The sequence below is a fragment of the Coptis chinensis genome, chromosome 3, assembly GCF_015680905.1.
Source record: "Coptis chinensis isolate HL-2020 chromosome 3, ASM1568090v1, whole genome shotgun sequence".
In the NCBI taxonomy this organism is placed as follows: domain Eukaryota; kingdom Viridiplantae; phylum Streptophyta; class Magnoliopsida; order Ranunculales; family Ranunculaceae; genus Coptis; species Coptis chinensis.
In genome coordinates, this window is record NC_141458.1 from 38,602,949 (window position 1) to 38,619,016 (window position 16,068).

The window sequence follows — 16,068 nt, forward strand, 5'->3', positions numbered from 1 at the left end:
AAATTGGCCTTTAATCACAGAACTCCTTAGCAACCGACCTTTGCTCCTTTATCTCGCTAAAGTGGCACATTTCTGCATATAATGGACTTTGAAGCCTGAAATGCATAAAACACGTAATCAGTATTAACTCTTACTTATTATTCACATAATTGGTCTAAAAGTACGATTGTTAAGGGGTTAAAACTACAGTTTTGGGCTCTTATCACCTCTCTTAACATCTAGTCTTTCAATACTCTTTTAGATCTAGGAAAAAAATGAATAAGAAAATTTAACAAGTTTTTGTTTCATTCATCACCATTCCTCCCATCTTAAGATTTAGGATGAACTTCAAGCTCCCAACTACCACCACTAAGACTATTACTTCACTTTCCACACCATTGCTCAAGAGTTTAGTCTTGAGAACTTGGACACTTTTCTTGGAGATGATCTTAGGAGGTTGTACAGAGGGGGAAGAAGTCGTAGACGTTGTTGCTTTTAATGTTAACTTGAGTGAAGCAATGACTGCATTATATCCTGGATGTGACTTCAGTGTTCTTAGATTTGTCGTGAAACTCCTTAACCTGAAATAGACAAATGGATAGAGTGATAAGAGTTTTACCGTATTGCTTCAACTACTCCGCATTGTGTTGCCTGCTGGTAAGAAGATACCAGAGAATAACTACAAGGCAGATAAGATGATTAAAGACTTGAAACTGAAATGCAAGAAGATTGATACATGTAGAAATGACGACATCTTGTATTGGGAAAATAATGAATTTAAGGTTAGTTGTTCTAATTGTGGTGTTTCTAGATACAAAGCTCCAACCATTGAGGATTTGAGGAAATGAACCAGGGTGCCTACTAAGGTCTTGCGATACTTTCCACTTACGAAAAGGTTGAAGTGATTATATAGTGTGCCTTAGGTGGCAAAGGAGATGCGGTGGCATTCTATTGGAGAATCAAAGCCTGGAACGATGAGGCATCCTGTTGACTCGACAGTGTGGAAGCAAGTCAATTTAAAATATCCAGACTTCTCTGTAGAGTCACAGAATGTTTGCTTGGGACTAGCCACTAATGGTTTTACTCCTTATGTCAACTTTGGAGTGCAACATAGTTCATGGCCTGTAATGCTTGTAAACTATAACCTCCCGCCTTGGTTATGCATGAAGTCTTAATTCACCATGCTTTCAACTCTCATGGAGGGTCCAAAGCAATCGGGTAATGATATTGACATTTATTTGCAGCTGTTGGTTAAAGAACTCCAAGAATTATGGCGTGATGGGGTGATGGTTAAAGATGCATTCAAAGGTGAAGAGTTCCATAGGCGTGCCATTTTATTGTGGACAATCCATGATTTTCCAGCTTATGGGAATATCTCCGGCTGTAGAACTAAGGGAAAATTTGCTTGCCCTCCTTGTGGTCCGAAAATTGCTTCTATAAGACTTCACCATGGAATGAAGCATGTGTATATGAGAAGTAGACGGTGGCTTCCATTGAGATCTGAGGCTAGAAATTATACAAGAGAAAACACCTATGATAAGACAAAGGAACAAGGTGAGCAACCAATAAGGTTGACAGGAGTTGAAGTTAAGAGAATGACTAAGAGTTTGAAAAATCATCAATTTGGGAAACTCGGCAAGAATAAGGAAGGGAATAAAGGAAATTTGTGGTTTTTGAAGCGATCTATCTTCTTTAGTTCAAGTATTAGAAACACATTCTCATCCGTCATAACCTTGATGTCATGCATATTGAAAAAAATGTATGTGAAATTCTTCTTGCTTTGATGCTGAATACGAACGGAAAACTAAAAATGATGTCAATGCACTCAAAGATTTAAAGTGCATGAAGATAAAGAAGAAATATTGGGTGACTAAGTTTGGCGGGAAATAGGTTATGCCTTAAGGTATCTTTTGGCTTCGAAAAGAAGAGAAGAAGTTGTTCATCCAAACCTTGCGCAATCGTAGTGTGCTTTTTGGGTTTAGCGGTAACTGGTCTAATATATGTTGTCAAAGGGGATTCAATAAATTGAGACAAATGAAGTCACATGACTATCATATTCTAATGCAACATTTGTTGCCGGTATTAATACAACATGCTTATAGAGATGTCAACATAAAAGAAGCTTGAACAATTATTACAACCATTTACACTTTATTTAGTGCTTTGTGTTCGAAGAAAGTAGAGATTGAAACACTTGATGTACTAAAAAAGGGTATGGTCAAGGCATTGTGCGTGCTGGAGAGAATCTGCCCACCATCATTGTTTGTTACTATATGATGCATCTTCTTATTCACTTAGCTCATGAGGTTCGCCTTTGTGGGCCTGTTTTCTTTAGGTGGATGCATTGTTTTGAAAGGTACGTAGCCTGATTTCTGTTACTTCTTTTATTTATTTCTTTATCATTTTTAAGATTCTATTGCTTCTGAAATACTTTTTTAAGGTACATGAAATATTTCAAGGATTATGTTACCAACAAAGTGCGCTCGGAAGGGTGTATTGCAGAGCGTTACTTGAAGGAGGAGACACTAATGTATTTTGCTGGATATAAAGGAGGAGGTGGTCTTTTAGATAAAATTGATAGGATGGCTAAAAATAAACCTGAAGTTTTACCATATTTTTTGGATAGTGTAGATGACAACCCCACTGGTATGCCAATAAGGGTGGGCCACTTGGCCCAAGTGCAAAGTAGTTATTGGAAGGTGTGGAGTATGAACAAGCACGACAATGGGTACTAACAAGTCATCCTAGTTACGACAGATGGCACACATAAGTATATCACGTCGTATTAAAGTTGTTAGAAACTTAACACTATCTAAATTATATACATATTCCTAATTGACTTTATTACTCCAAAAATCGTTTAGGAAGTACACTAGCTTCATTGAGGACAATAGAACAAGTGCAAGAGGAAGACTGGGCACACTAGGGTGGCATTGTGTTCTGATGATTTCATCACATGGTTGACAAAATAGCAAGAGTTCCTCGAATTCACTGATGATCACTTCAAGGATTTAGTTAGGGGACCTACACGCTTTGCTACAAAGTGCCATAAATATTGTGTCAATGGGCTTCTCTTCATCACCAAAGACTATCAGAAAAATAAAAGGAACCAAAACAGCGGTGTTACCACAAGTTGCCCTACAATTGATGGAGATGCAGATTACGTACTATGGTGTTCTAACATACATTGTTCAACTAAATTATCGTGAAGGCTACAAGACTATTTTGTTCAAGTGTGATTGGGCTTCATGAAGTGAATTTAATTCATGTTTACAGAGAGGAAAACCGAGCAACAGATCATCTGTCAAAACTTTCATTAGGAGAACCTTTGCAACCTCTTGTATTTACACCCTCTTTATGTAATATATTAAGTTCTATAGTAGAGGAAGATGTAACGGAAATTTATGAGAGGTTATAATAAAGATGGGGATTTACAAAATCCCAGCATCATTTCTAAAAAAAAAAAAAGTGCACACAACTTGATGTGAAAGTAGATGAGGAAGCAAAGTTGAGGTTGGTCAACTTATCTAATCAACTCAGTTCAGACCATATATGTGATGAACCGTTTATTCTTGCAGAGAAGGCTATTCAGGTTTTCTATTCCCAAGATCCAAAGAATCGTGAATGACATGTAGTGTTGGAGGTTCCAAGAAAAGTGTATTTTGATGAAGGTGGACCATGTTTCTCAGATGAAAGAGTGGTGAGTGATTCAGATATAGGGCCTAACAACCTCGACATTTCTATGGTGTATGAGCTGATATTCAACGACCCAGACGACATGTTTGAAGTTGTTGAGAGTAGCAGAAAAAAGAAAAAGAGATCTAGAACATAGTCCACTTATATTTTGTGTTGACTTAGTAGTGTGTGTTTCGTGGTATTAAAATTTTGGTAGTTCTTTGATGATGTGCAACTTTTGTTTGAATAGGGTATGTCTGTAACTTGATTTTTTTTCTTTTCAAGTTATATTTTGCATGTTTGTATAATAGGTCGTTTATCGAATGCTTTCTCTTGCTTAGTTAAGTAAAAATTTAAATTAAAAATTAACTAATCTTGATCTTTGCACCATAGACATGCATACTTGTAGTATTGTATTACAGGTTTTTGCACATGGACGAGGGACAAACACATAACAGCTTACATTCACTAAGTGACAACCTTGGTGATGACTTAGGTAATGGAGATGACTTTTACTTTTCAGTTTTTCGTACCATTGTTTTGATCTTACTAACAAATTTGGTTGATATATGCAAGTGAGACACACATTTTTGGTGCATCAACTTCCTCTTCTAAGGAAACAAGAGGTCCTTCGATAGGTGTTTTGGAGGAGCTGCTCAAAGGCTATGAGAAGGGAATCATTATACTTAATGAGTGGGATCAACCGGATGATCGAGCCCAAAGAAGAGGTTGACCATTTCATCACCAAGCTGGGTCACATTGCTAGCCATGACATCCCAATTCGCTATGATAACTGGAAAACAGTTTGTTCACATGAGAGCATCATACCCAATGCTATTAAAGTTTTAGGAAGAATGTATGTGTTTGAAAACATCAATACTATTGACACGGATTGAACAATAAGCAAATTCCAGAAAGCGTGGAAGGAGTACAAGCATGAGTTGTTCAAAAAATACGTCAAAGATCAACCTCATTCCTTTGTGAGGGAACATCCCAAACAAGGAATTCTTCTGCAAGATTGACGATAATTTGTGGATAATTGCAATACAGGGAAATTCAAGGTTAATGGGTTTTTTTGTTTTATTTCATGGTGATTAGGTGTATGTGTTTTGATATAAATTAAAGTGTACTATTACTAACTTTAACATGTGTAGGCTTCTAGTTTGAGGAACACAGGAAATCGTAAGCAACAAAAAAACTCTTTGTCTCTTGGGAGGAAATCTGCAACTGGTAACTAAAGTTGAAATGGCGAAGAAGAAAGGGATCCCTGTGTCATCTATCACTAGATTGGACCAATATATCCACAATCATAAAAGAAAGGATGGGGAACACCAGGACCGGAGTTAGCTGTTAGTGTACTGACTTAATAAGACTTGAGATAGTTAATCATTTTTAAGATAGTAATTTGAGATATTTTTGTTTATCCGATTTACTAGGAAAAGCTTAATGGTTACACTGCTTTGCACCCAGAGTCATGAGAGACGTCGGTGAATGATGCCCCCACAAAGGTCTCATATTTAATCATAGCTATTGTAATTAATTGTTGTTTAACATGATTTTAAGGGTATTAAATCGATTGTCCATTAAGTATAGGTTCTTCTATTAAATCGTTTTTGAGGCTTGGGCGAAGCTAGGGGTATGCAAAACATCGGTGAAGAAGATGAAAGTTGTGGGGAAACAAAATTTGGCTTTGAAATAGATGAACATGAACCTTGAGAAGAGGGTAGATGTACTTTAGAATGCAGTGTTGGAGAATACAACTTTGTTGAGAGAGTTTATGAGCCAAGGAAGAATGCCTATGGTAGATGTTGAATCGCCACGTTCTAGTCATGCTTCCCTGGTAATTATTCAAGTTATTTGTTGAAAAACATATATGATCCACTTTTATAAGGAAAGATTGATAACACAATTTAATTTTGTAGGTTGTCAATGAATATATTGGTAAAGAATGTGATCTGCATGGTGGTTGGCCACTTAGAGTCGTGGTGAGAGGTATCGTGCAAGATATTGATCCTAATACTGAGTTTGGTAACAGGAGATTGGAAGAGGGGAACTTCAAAGTTCATGTGAACGTGGTTTATGACGGAGGTGGAGGTGTTGTACTACCACTACCTCATGATGATTGGAGATTGTTAAATTCCATATTAGTGGTGATGCTAATATAGCTGTGACATTGATATATTGAGAGAAACCAAGAAGAAGAACAATGGAGAAGAATAGAGATTGATTGATTGAGAGAGTTGGGTTGGAGAGATTAGGGTTAGAGAGTTCAGAGTATTAAGTTCTCTACCCAGAGTTACATATTTATACTAACCTACCTTGGGTGTGAAGTAATCCAAAACATGATAATAGAAACTACTAGATATGGATGTCCACACTTATAGAAATGTGGGACTTAACATATAGGACATATTTTAATACTCCCCCTCAAACTGTAATGCCACAAACTATGCAAATTACAGCTTGAATCGCAGAAAGAAAAGATAAGAATACAGCTCCCTTTTCGCATAGAACTGTCTTTAGTTGAAGAACTCAAACAACTGTTGAGACGAAACGTTCTGGAAAGTGAAACTGTCGGTGTAGACAATGACCTAACCTGAATACTGAAGTTATCATAGGCACAAACTGGAAATAGAACACCTGTTTGATGACTGCAACCTAAGAGATGAATCTGAATAGTGTAGTGACAATGTGACTATAACCTGAGAGATTGATGAAAACTGAATAGGGCAGTGATGATGTGACTGCAACCTGAGAGATTAATACTGAGTACTTGGCACCACTGGCATAAAAGGAATCAAAACCTAAAAAGTTGAACTATCAACGACAGCAACATATAATAAGCTCCTCAATAAGAAGGCTAAAACATAAAGCCGGTGAAACACCATAGAACTTAGAACCATGACATTAAAGGGAGTCAAACCATGAAAGAACTTATCAACCAATAATCAGGAATTCTACCAAATCATATTAGTTGAGACGAGGAGAAACTGTTATGAACAGTATCAGTGAACAGTGCGATGAACAATATAATGAACAGTACTGGTGAACAATATGATGAATAGTACTGGTGAACAGTACGATGAACATGAAAAGATGAATAGTAATGATGAATAGTACTGTGAATAGGACGATGAACAATGCCGTTAACAGGAACGATGAATAGTACCGTGAACATGAACGATGAATCTTTGCGATATACTCTAGAGCGTGGGCGCCCCTTGAAGAAGACAATCTTGAGCGCGTTTGCACCTTGACGAAGGTAATTATAAGCATATGCGCCCCTTGACGAAAGTAATTTGGAGCACGTGCGCGCCTTGACCAATACTGAACATAGAGATTGCAGAACCTTGAATATTCGAACCATGGAGAATAATGAGACAAAGAGATTGCGGAACCTTGAAGATTTGAACCATGGAGAATAATGAGACAGAGAGATTGCAAAACATTGAATATTCAAACCATGGAGAATAATGAGACAGAGAGATTGCGGAACCTTGAAACTTTTTCTTGTGAGAACCATTGAAACTTGAATTGAAGATTGAAAATTGAAAAAGAATTGATTTTGAGAGATTCCTCTCCTAGCATACCACTAAACTTTGATATGAACTTGATGCACTCGATACCATGTTAAATTCTATGTTAGTGGTGATGCTAAGAGAGTTGTGACATTGATATATTGAGAGAAACCAAGAAGAAGAACAATGGAGAAGAATAGAGATTGATTGATTGAGAGAGTTGGGTTGGAGAGATTAGGGTTAGAGAGTTCAGAGTATTAAGTTCTCTACCCAGAGTTACATATTTATACTAACCTACCTTAGGTGTGAAGTAACCCAAAACATGATAATAGAAACTACTAGATATGGATGTCTACACTTATAGAAACGTGGGGCTTTAAATATAGGACATATTCTAATAGAGATCAAATCTTGGTAAGGTCGCTCAAGGGAGTGTTATCTGGCCCAAAGAACTGCTAATGTTGTAATCATTGGGTCACCTTCTTGAAGCACTACTCATGTACTTAAATGTTTTTATTGGCTTTTACCAGTGCCAAGTACTAAGTCAACTACCGGCTTTTTCTACTTCCTTTTGGGTTTCGTGGTTGTGATGTATATTTTTTTTATCACTATGTAATATGGTTCTTATTAGGAAAGCAATAATTGAGTTGTGTTCTACTAACCCCCTTTGTAATTCCACCTGTGCAAACTTATGATAAGTTTGCATTGCTGGTCCCAAGCCCAGATAAAGGAGAAGGGAGAAGGATGGCAGATGTTTTGTTTTGCTGGATTCACCTACGTTAACTGAAGCTGCTGGTGCTATTATAGATGTAAGTAATTCTTTTTCTTACTTCTATGATTTCTGCTTGTTTCTATTTATGGTGAGAAACTCATCTTTTACTCCATCCTTATATTGTTTTTATGGCGGGTAGATCATCTCCTCAAATAAGTAGCCCTTGATTCTTGATATAGTCCCATCATTTTCTGCCTAATCAAGCTTAGCTTGTCTAACTTAAGCCTCTTATTTTTAGTCAATTGTATGATAATGGATGAAAATTGCATATTCTAATTATGTGGGTTATTTTTAGTTGTTGCCCATAATTCTATATTGTTAAGTTTCCTATGTTGACAAGCTTAGGCATGAGTTCTTGACAAGCTTAAGGTTGAGCGTGAACGTGGTATCACCGTTGACATTGCCTTGTGGAAGTTCGAGACAACTAAGTACTACTGCACTGTCATTGATGCTCCTGGACATTTGTGACTTTATCCAGAGCATGATCACTGGAACCTCTCAAGCTGATTGCACAGTCTTGATCATTGACTCAACTACTAGTGGTTTTGAAGCTGGATTCTCGAAGGATGGACAAACTCGTGAGCATGTCTTGATTACATTCACTTTGGGAGTGAAGTAGATGATCTGCTGCTGTAACATGGTATTTACTTCACCTTTTTTTTGTATTTCCTTTAGTTCATATCACTTAATTTGGACTGGAATTTCGAATTGAGAAAGGATTTTCATCGGTACAAATTACAAGAGACTGTGTCTGCACTTTTATCTTTACCAGACAAGATTGAAGCACAGTTCCTTAAGATGCAAAACCAACTTTGTGGGGTCGTCTCCAAAGAAATGGAGGTACTAGTAATACTTAAAAGGAATTTAAGTTTATGGATATGAGCTAATTAATGTAATTGTCTTTGTTGATTTCTCTGGGACGATAAAGTCAGAACTGCTAAATTGCTACTTCATAGCAAATCATTATCAACATTTTCTATTGCTGAATCTTTTCCGATTTCCTGATAGTTGATAGCAATGTGAGGAATGTGATTAAATGTGACTTTAATTGATTTTTGTTGTTATAATAGACTATGAAGTTGTTTTTTTCATTTTTGTTTTCTAATTCTTTGTTGGTCCGTAATGATGTTTATAGAGAGACAATGTGAGGAATCAACGGGAAAATGTGATTTTACTGCTTTCCGAGGAACATATAAAGTTGTTGCCCAAGCCGGAGCCTCTGAACAAGGTATGTATATTATGTTATTCTAACTCTTAATTGCCTCGGTGTTGTTATAATGGTTATTTCTTAACAATCTTCACAAGACATGTCACCTTTCCAGTATCTTAGATGTTGACATATTGTCCTCTGTAGCTTGATGATCGAGCTATTGACATCATTATGAGTAAATTATTCAAAAATTACAAAACATGGTGCAAATTCTTGGGACGAAAGCACATTTTAAGGTGACACATCCTTTTCCACATTCCTTTTTGTTTATCCCTCTCCCCAAACCATAGAAAACGACGCCTTTTTATGTTTCGACTGCTACAAATGTGTTTCGATCTCATCCACATACTATAGCTCTAATTTTGAAATATAAATGTGATCTACTGTACTATCATCAGGCTCCCACAAGGGCAACAAGAAGTGCAGCAGAGGAAGATACTCTATATGGGTTTTATCTTCTTATTTGGGGTGAAGCAACTAATGTTAGATTTATACCAGAATGCCTATGCTACATTTTTAATAATGTGAGTCGATTCTATTATAGTACATTACATGTTTGATGCATTTCGTCTTATATATTTGCACCTCCCAATATAGATTCTGCATCAATTTTTTGAATAACAAGTTCTCAACTGTAATCAGATGGCACATGAACTTCATGGTCTATTAGTTGGAAATGTTATCATTGTGACTGGAGAAAACATCAAACCTTCATATGGTGGGGATGATGAAGCATTGTGACGAGATGTCATTTCATTTTATGTACTAATTCCATTCTTGTCAATGGTTCCTTTGAACTTTTCCATACAATAGTATGATATTAAACCTATTGCAGTGATCGGAATACTTACAAATTGTTTAATGGTATAAACTATAAAGGATACTACAGCTGCATCAAACTTTCTCTCGCGGTCCCAATATTTCCTCTTTACATACATTGTGTCGATAAAATCATGTCAAAGAAGAGTGATGGCATCTTTTTCACTTTAAAGTTACATGTATATATAGATGTTGATACTGATGTGTGAAAGTAACTTATGATATTGATCACTTTGCATGGGATAACCAATTCATGTTTACTTTGCATAGAATCCACATAAGAATGTTTTTTTGTTTGTTTTTTGAAACATTGATGAGGTTAGGCTGACCTCTACCTGTATTAGAATCTAGAATAGGTTACATAAAAGTCTTCCTCAACAATAGTAGCAAGGTCACTACTAAGAGGACGTATAAAGCATGAGAATACATTTTCATTACAGGAAATAGATAACTTCGCTAGGTAGTCTGCTGCTCTGTTGACCTCTCTAAACACATGGATGAACTTTACCTCCACCAGCATTGAAGCATGCATACGAATATCCCAACAACTCCATGGTGTACTCTCAGCTTCTGACAGAATTTGGATAACATGCAATGAATCAGATGCTACAATGACTTCTCTGAAGTTCATCCCAGTACATATTACCAATCCTTGTTCAATTGCCTTTAGCTTTTGGTAGAGGATGGACCTAACTGATCCTCCACATGTAAATGCAAACAGAACATTTCCATATTCATCATAGCCCATACCTCCATATCCTACTCCATCCTTGCTCAACGAGCCATCACAATTTAACTTTATTTTGCCATGAACCGGAGGAAGCCATATGCATTGAAGAACTAGTATGCACTTATATTTAAAATCGATGCCAAGTCCATGTGCCAGAGCTCTTAAGGATATAGAATATGCAACAACATCTACTTTGACCTCCAAGTAGTGATGACTCATTTCAGCTATCAACTGCTTACTAAGGACTGTAGCTGTTATAGACACCCCATTGAATTGCATATTGTTTCTTTCCCTCCAAATATACTTAACAATTGCACAAATGAAAACTTTGTACACCTCTACAGTAGGAGATGATAAACAATTGCATAAGTTTATAATACTACACCATTCTCTACTGGATTGATAGACAGTTTTAGTAAGGCCTAATGCCTTCTTCACCTGGGACCAGACATATTTAGAATAATTGCGGTCGAAAAATAGGTGCTTTGAATTCTCACAATTATTGTTACACAGACAACAAGAAGAGGAATTAAGCACCTTCTTATACACCAATCTGTCATGAGTAGGCAAGCTAAATGAATACTTAGGAGTCACCAATCTCCCCCAAACTAGTATATACCAGTTTACTGGGGTTCTTGATCTTCTGAGACTCTGGTAAACTGATCGACTTGATAGAAAATTCACCTGAACCAGTCTGAGTCCAAACAATCTTATCTTGATGTAGGTGAGTGAAAATGTTAGTGCTCAAAATATTATCCTTGAGAGTACCTGTCGGTAAGAAATGAACCACCTGATTCCACCTCCCATTTTCAATGAGTTCACTAACTTTGGCATTCTCAGGAAAGGAGAGTAGGCCCATAGCTTCAGTGTTTTTCAACAATATAATGGAGCATTCATACACCATATATCATGCCATAAGTAAGTTTGATTGTCATCTAAAAGAATATAATTGGTGAATTTTTAAGCAAATTTTCTGTTTTTAAGAATAGATCTCCAAGACCAGGAGCAATCCTTGGGGATGTCCATAGTCCATAAGAACTTAGATTTGATATGCTCTTCCCAAATCCAACAATTCCACAAGTTATGCTCCCTTCTTGCAATCTTGAACACCAGGCCACTCAAAGCACCTCGATTCCAAATTATGGGGTCAATAATGCCTAGCCCTCCTTCTTGCTTACTATACATCAAGTTTTCTCTACTTGTTTGGTGCATCTTAGGAGACATAGTAGGACCACACCATAAGAAATTAATGCATATCTTTGAAACTTTCAACAAAACACTCTTAGGGAGAAGTAAGGTTCTATCCCAATAAGAATGAATAGAGGATATATAACACTGAAGTAATGAGTTGAAGTCTACCTGCATGACTTAAGTGTATACTCTTCCAGTGTTAAAGGTTTTTCTAATCCACTGACTTTCTCAACGAGAGAGAGACAATTTCTAATGCTAAGGTTCTAATGAACTCTAGTAAATCAACTCTAATTGTAGGAAGCATGAGTTCTGATGATGGAGAGGCTCTTTCTAATTGGGAGTTGAAGTTTCTAAACCGCCTCTCAAGTACTTGACCCATAAGAATGTTTACTAAAGAGCATCCAGTAGGTCAGTTTAACATCTTTACTATATATATATATATATATATATATATATATATATATATATATATATATATATATATATATATATATATAGAGAGAGAGAGAGAGAGAGAGAGAGAGAGAGAGAGAGAGAGAGAGAGAGAGAGAAGAATAGTAGATTCATGTACGTCACAGGGGTAGTTTTATTATTTTGGAGTTTTTTTTTGTTTTGTTTTTTTAGGGGTAATTTTGCTATTTTAAAAATAGTTTTTTTTTTTTATAAATGTGTGGGCTTCGGTGGGTCCTTGTGTCAGGAGACAGACAAGTTTACACCTAAAGGTATAGTAGTAATTTTAAATGTATAAATTAATAAAGAAAATAGAAAAAACTCTAGTGTGGCCCACGTGTAAGTGACTAGTATAAACTAATAAAGGGTGAAAAAGAAGGATCAACTTTGTCTCTTACAACTGGAGATTTTAGAATAGGACATGAATTCTCAAGGTAGCCCCCGAGTTCTACCTCATGAATTGTGTGGGCAACTGATTTAACCATTGGATAAATTCGATGCTCTGCAATTATTATCCTCATCAAAACGATCATTCTAAACCAAGAACCTTTTCATGACAAGATTAGTGTTAGGTATAATATCAACGTCGATATATAACATATCGGAATGGGGGGCAAAGGATACTGTTTAGAATTAGTGAAGATTTCGTTGCTTACAGAAAAGCAATGAGCACTTGAAAAACAACATTATAAAGAGGTGCTATCTGATTTAGACCTGTGGGGTTGTTATGTTGTTCACTAACAATTGCCAAGGCATCTCTAAACTCGGTTGTAATGATGAAATGGATGAATGCAGTTGTACTCATCTAGGTGTGTTTTGCATACGGTGTGTGGCCAATGAAAATCATGCTAGGGTAGAGGAAACAAATTAATTAGCAGATTTTGGGTTTAATCTCTTTGGTTCATACACATCCTGCATAAAACCCCCCTTATTACGTACTAACCTATAAAAACGATTTCTTTTTCTAAAACACCCGAACTGACTAAAATACCCCCACACATAAAAGCCTAAATCTCAAATTTCTCTTTTCTCTCTTTCTTCTCGCCACATCCTCTCTTCTTGCAAATCCTAGATATCCTACAAAACTAAATTTACATAGAAGAAGATGACAAAACAACCCAAAAAGAGGAGAGAAACATCTAACAAAACAAAAAAAATCAAAAGTTTCAAAAGAAGATGCTCCTGTGAGAATGAAGCGAGTGGTTCAATCACAAACAAAAAGGAAGAAAACAACAACCGATAAAAAGACGAAATCTAAGGTGAAAATCATATTTATTTTTGAATTTTGTTTGTAAATATACAAAATCTAAGGTGAAAATGCTTAATTTATTATATAAATCTGCATTTTTATATATAAAAGTACAATTACATATATATATATATATATATGTGTATGAATTAGTAAATTACATATATAGCTTCATATGTAAATTCGTATTTAAGCATATTCTAAATGTGAATTCGTATTTAAATATTGTAAATTTGTATTGCAATAGGATGAAAAAATCTACTTGTTCTAACAAGGTATTCCGTTCTTCTGCATTGCTAATGCTAAAACTTGTGCAAGATTTGTAGGGAAAAATTAGGGATATTCATATCACCAAGATGAAAGAAACTCCTTTTGGCAGTCTTTTTATGGTTTTTGTCTATGGAAAGGTAGAAAATAGAATGTTAGATAAACCAAGCCACATCATTATAAAGTTGTTAAGCAGTTGGTGCAAGGAGAGACATAAGTTTAAGATAGGAAATTAGTTTGTGTCTTTATGTCCATCTGATGTGGCTGTAACCTTTGGGCTTCCCATGATGGGGAAAGTTGTTGTTTTCCAGTCAGGAATGAGAATAGACTACGCTATTTTTGGATCGCCATTCCTATTGAGACGTTTCTCCGGAGTTAACAAGATAACAACAATTGTTGTAAAAGAAATCTTGAACCAGATTGTAGACTCAACAGACCCTACGGATATTGAAGATGTGGTGAGACTACTCGTCATTTTTCTGGTGATGACAGTATTTGTAAGTAGTGGTGCGAATGGAATAGCTTGGTCCTTCCCAAAGCATGTTGACACTTTGGAAGCTATGTGGAGTGTGTCATGGGCTACCTCAGTTCACTCAGAACTGATTGAAAAATTTTAGAAGTGGGATAGCAATAGTCCATTCAAAATTTCAAGATGCATCATTCAGCTTTTGGTAAGATACTTACATTGTCTACAAATTCATATTTTCATATGTAAGTTTAGTTTGTTTTCTGACATATGCGTAGTCATATTTTTATAGCCTATATCACCTCACATGTAAGAAAATATATATTTGCATATGCATATGTTAGATGTCATATGTCATATGTTGGTAATATACTAACATTATATTGTCTGCATTTTAGTATTTTCATATGTAAATTTGTTTTCACATATGCATAGTCATATTTTATATTTCATAGTCTATATCACCTGTCAGGTGTATGAAAATATATATGAAAATAGAAATTTACATATGAAAATCGATATTTGCATATGAAATAGAAAATTACATATGTTTATTCATATTTACATATCAAATGCAGATGTCATATGTCATATGTTGCATATTAAAATGTTGCTAATACAAATTCACATGTTATGTGTAGTACTTTTTGTGTGCGCATGTGAAACTTTGTGAGCCAGTACGTGAGACTTGCTTCCCACGGATTGCAAAGTGGTCGATGGAACGACTAGTGGATGAAGTACCAAAAACTTTCAAGCTATAAAATGTTCCCAATTACCACATCAAAGTAAGATTGGAATTGACTAGGGCTGGGATCGGGTCGGGTTTAGGTTGGATATGGCTATATCTGAATCTGAATCTGAATAGTTTCATAATATCCTAACCCGATTATATCCGAAATTTAATATCCTAACCTGATCTGAACCCGACTAACCCGATCGGATAACACTAAAAATTCAAAAAAAGCCCAAAAAATATATCTGAACCCGAATCCAAACCGACAAACCCGACCCAACCGAATAAGTAATCGGATATAAAAATCGATCCGAACCTGAACTATTCGGATTCGAGTCGGGTCGGATTCGGGTAAAATCCGACCCGATTCCCTGCCCTAGAATTGACCGAGGAAGAGAAAGAGGCATTATACCCTGAACACCACCAAAGTGAAGTTGAAAGCTTTAGGAGGGAAAATGCTGAGTTGAAGAGGGAGAATGAAGAGTTGAGGAAACTTAATAAAGATTTAAGGGGTAAACTTGGTAGACTGACGAGAATAGTTTGTGAAGAGAGTCTAGAAGATATGTTTGAAAATCATGAATGTATGTGCATATTTTAGCAAATAGATATGTAACACGTGGCAGTATCTTCTTAAGGCTCGGATATAGTCTTGGTGTGGGTAGAAAGTACCAGAACATACCTCAAGTCCAAATCCTCTTACTTCCTAGGTTCGGAAGTAAGACACTTCCTAGGTTCGAAAGTGAGACAAGAAGAGGAGGTTCGTGGGCTTTGGAACTAGTTGGAGTAGTAGGTTTGTATAACCAACTTCTAACTATGAACTCTAAATCTGGAACTCAACTACTAGGTTTAGAGCAGGTTCGTGGGCTTTGGAACTAGTTGGAGTAGTAGGTTCGTATAACCAACTCCTAACTATGAACTCCAAATCCAGAACTTAACTACTAGGTTCGGAGCAGGTTCGTAGGCTTTGGAACTAGTTGGAGTAGTAGGTTTGTATAACCAACTTCTAACT

The 16,068-nt window shown here is 36.2% G+C and overlaps 1 long non-coding RNA gene across 1 annotated transcript; it reads left to right on the forward strand.

Annotated features, from left to right (window-relative positions):
* Nucleotides 1-8,651: 8,651 nt before the first annotated feature.
* On the forward strand, nucleotides 8,652-9,391 carry LOC147509543 (uncharacterized). The gene is made up of 3 exons (XR_015216575.1): nucleotides 8,652-8,784; nucleotides 9,080-9,172; nucleotides 9,299-9,391. It is a non-coding gene; the product is annotated as an uncharacterized LOC147509543 (long non-coding RNA).
* The last annotated feature ends 6,677 nt before the right edge of the window (nucleotides 9,392-16,068 follow it).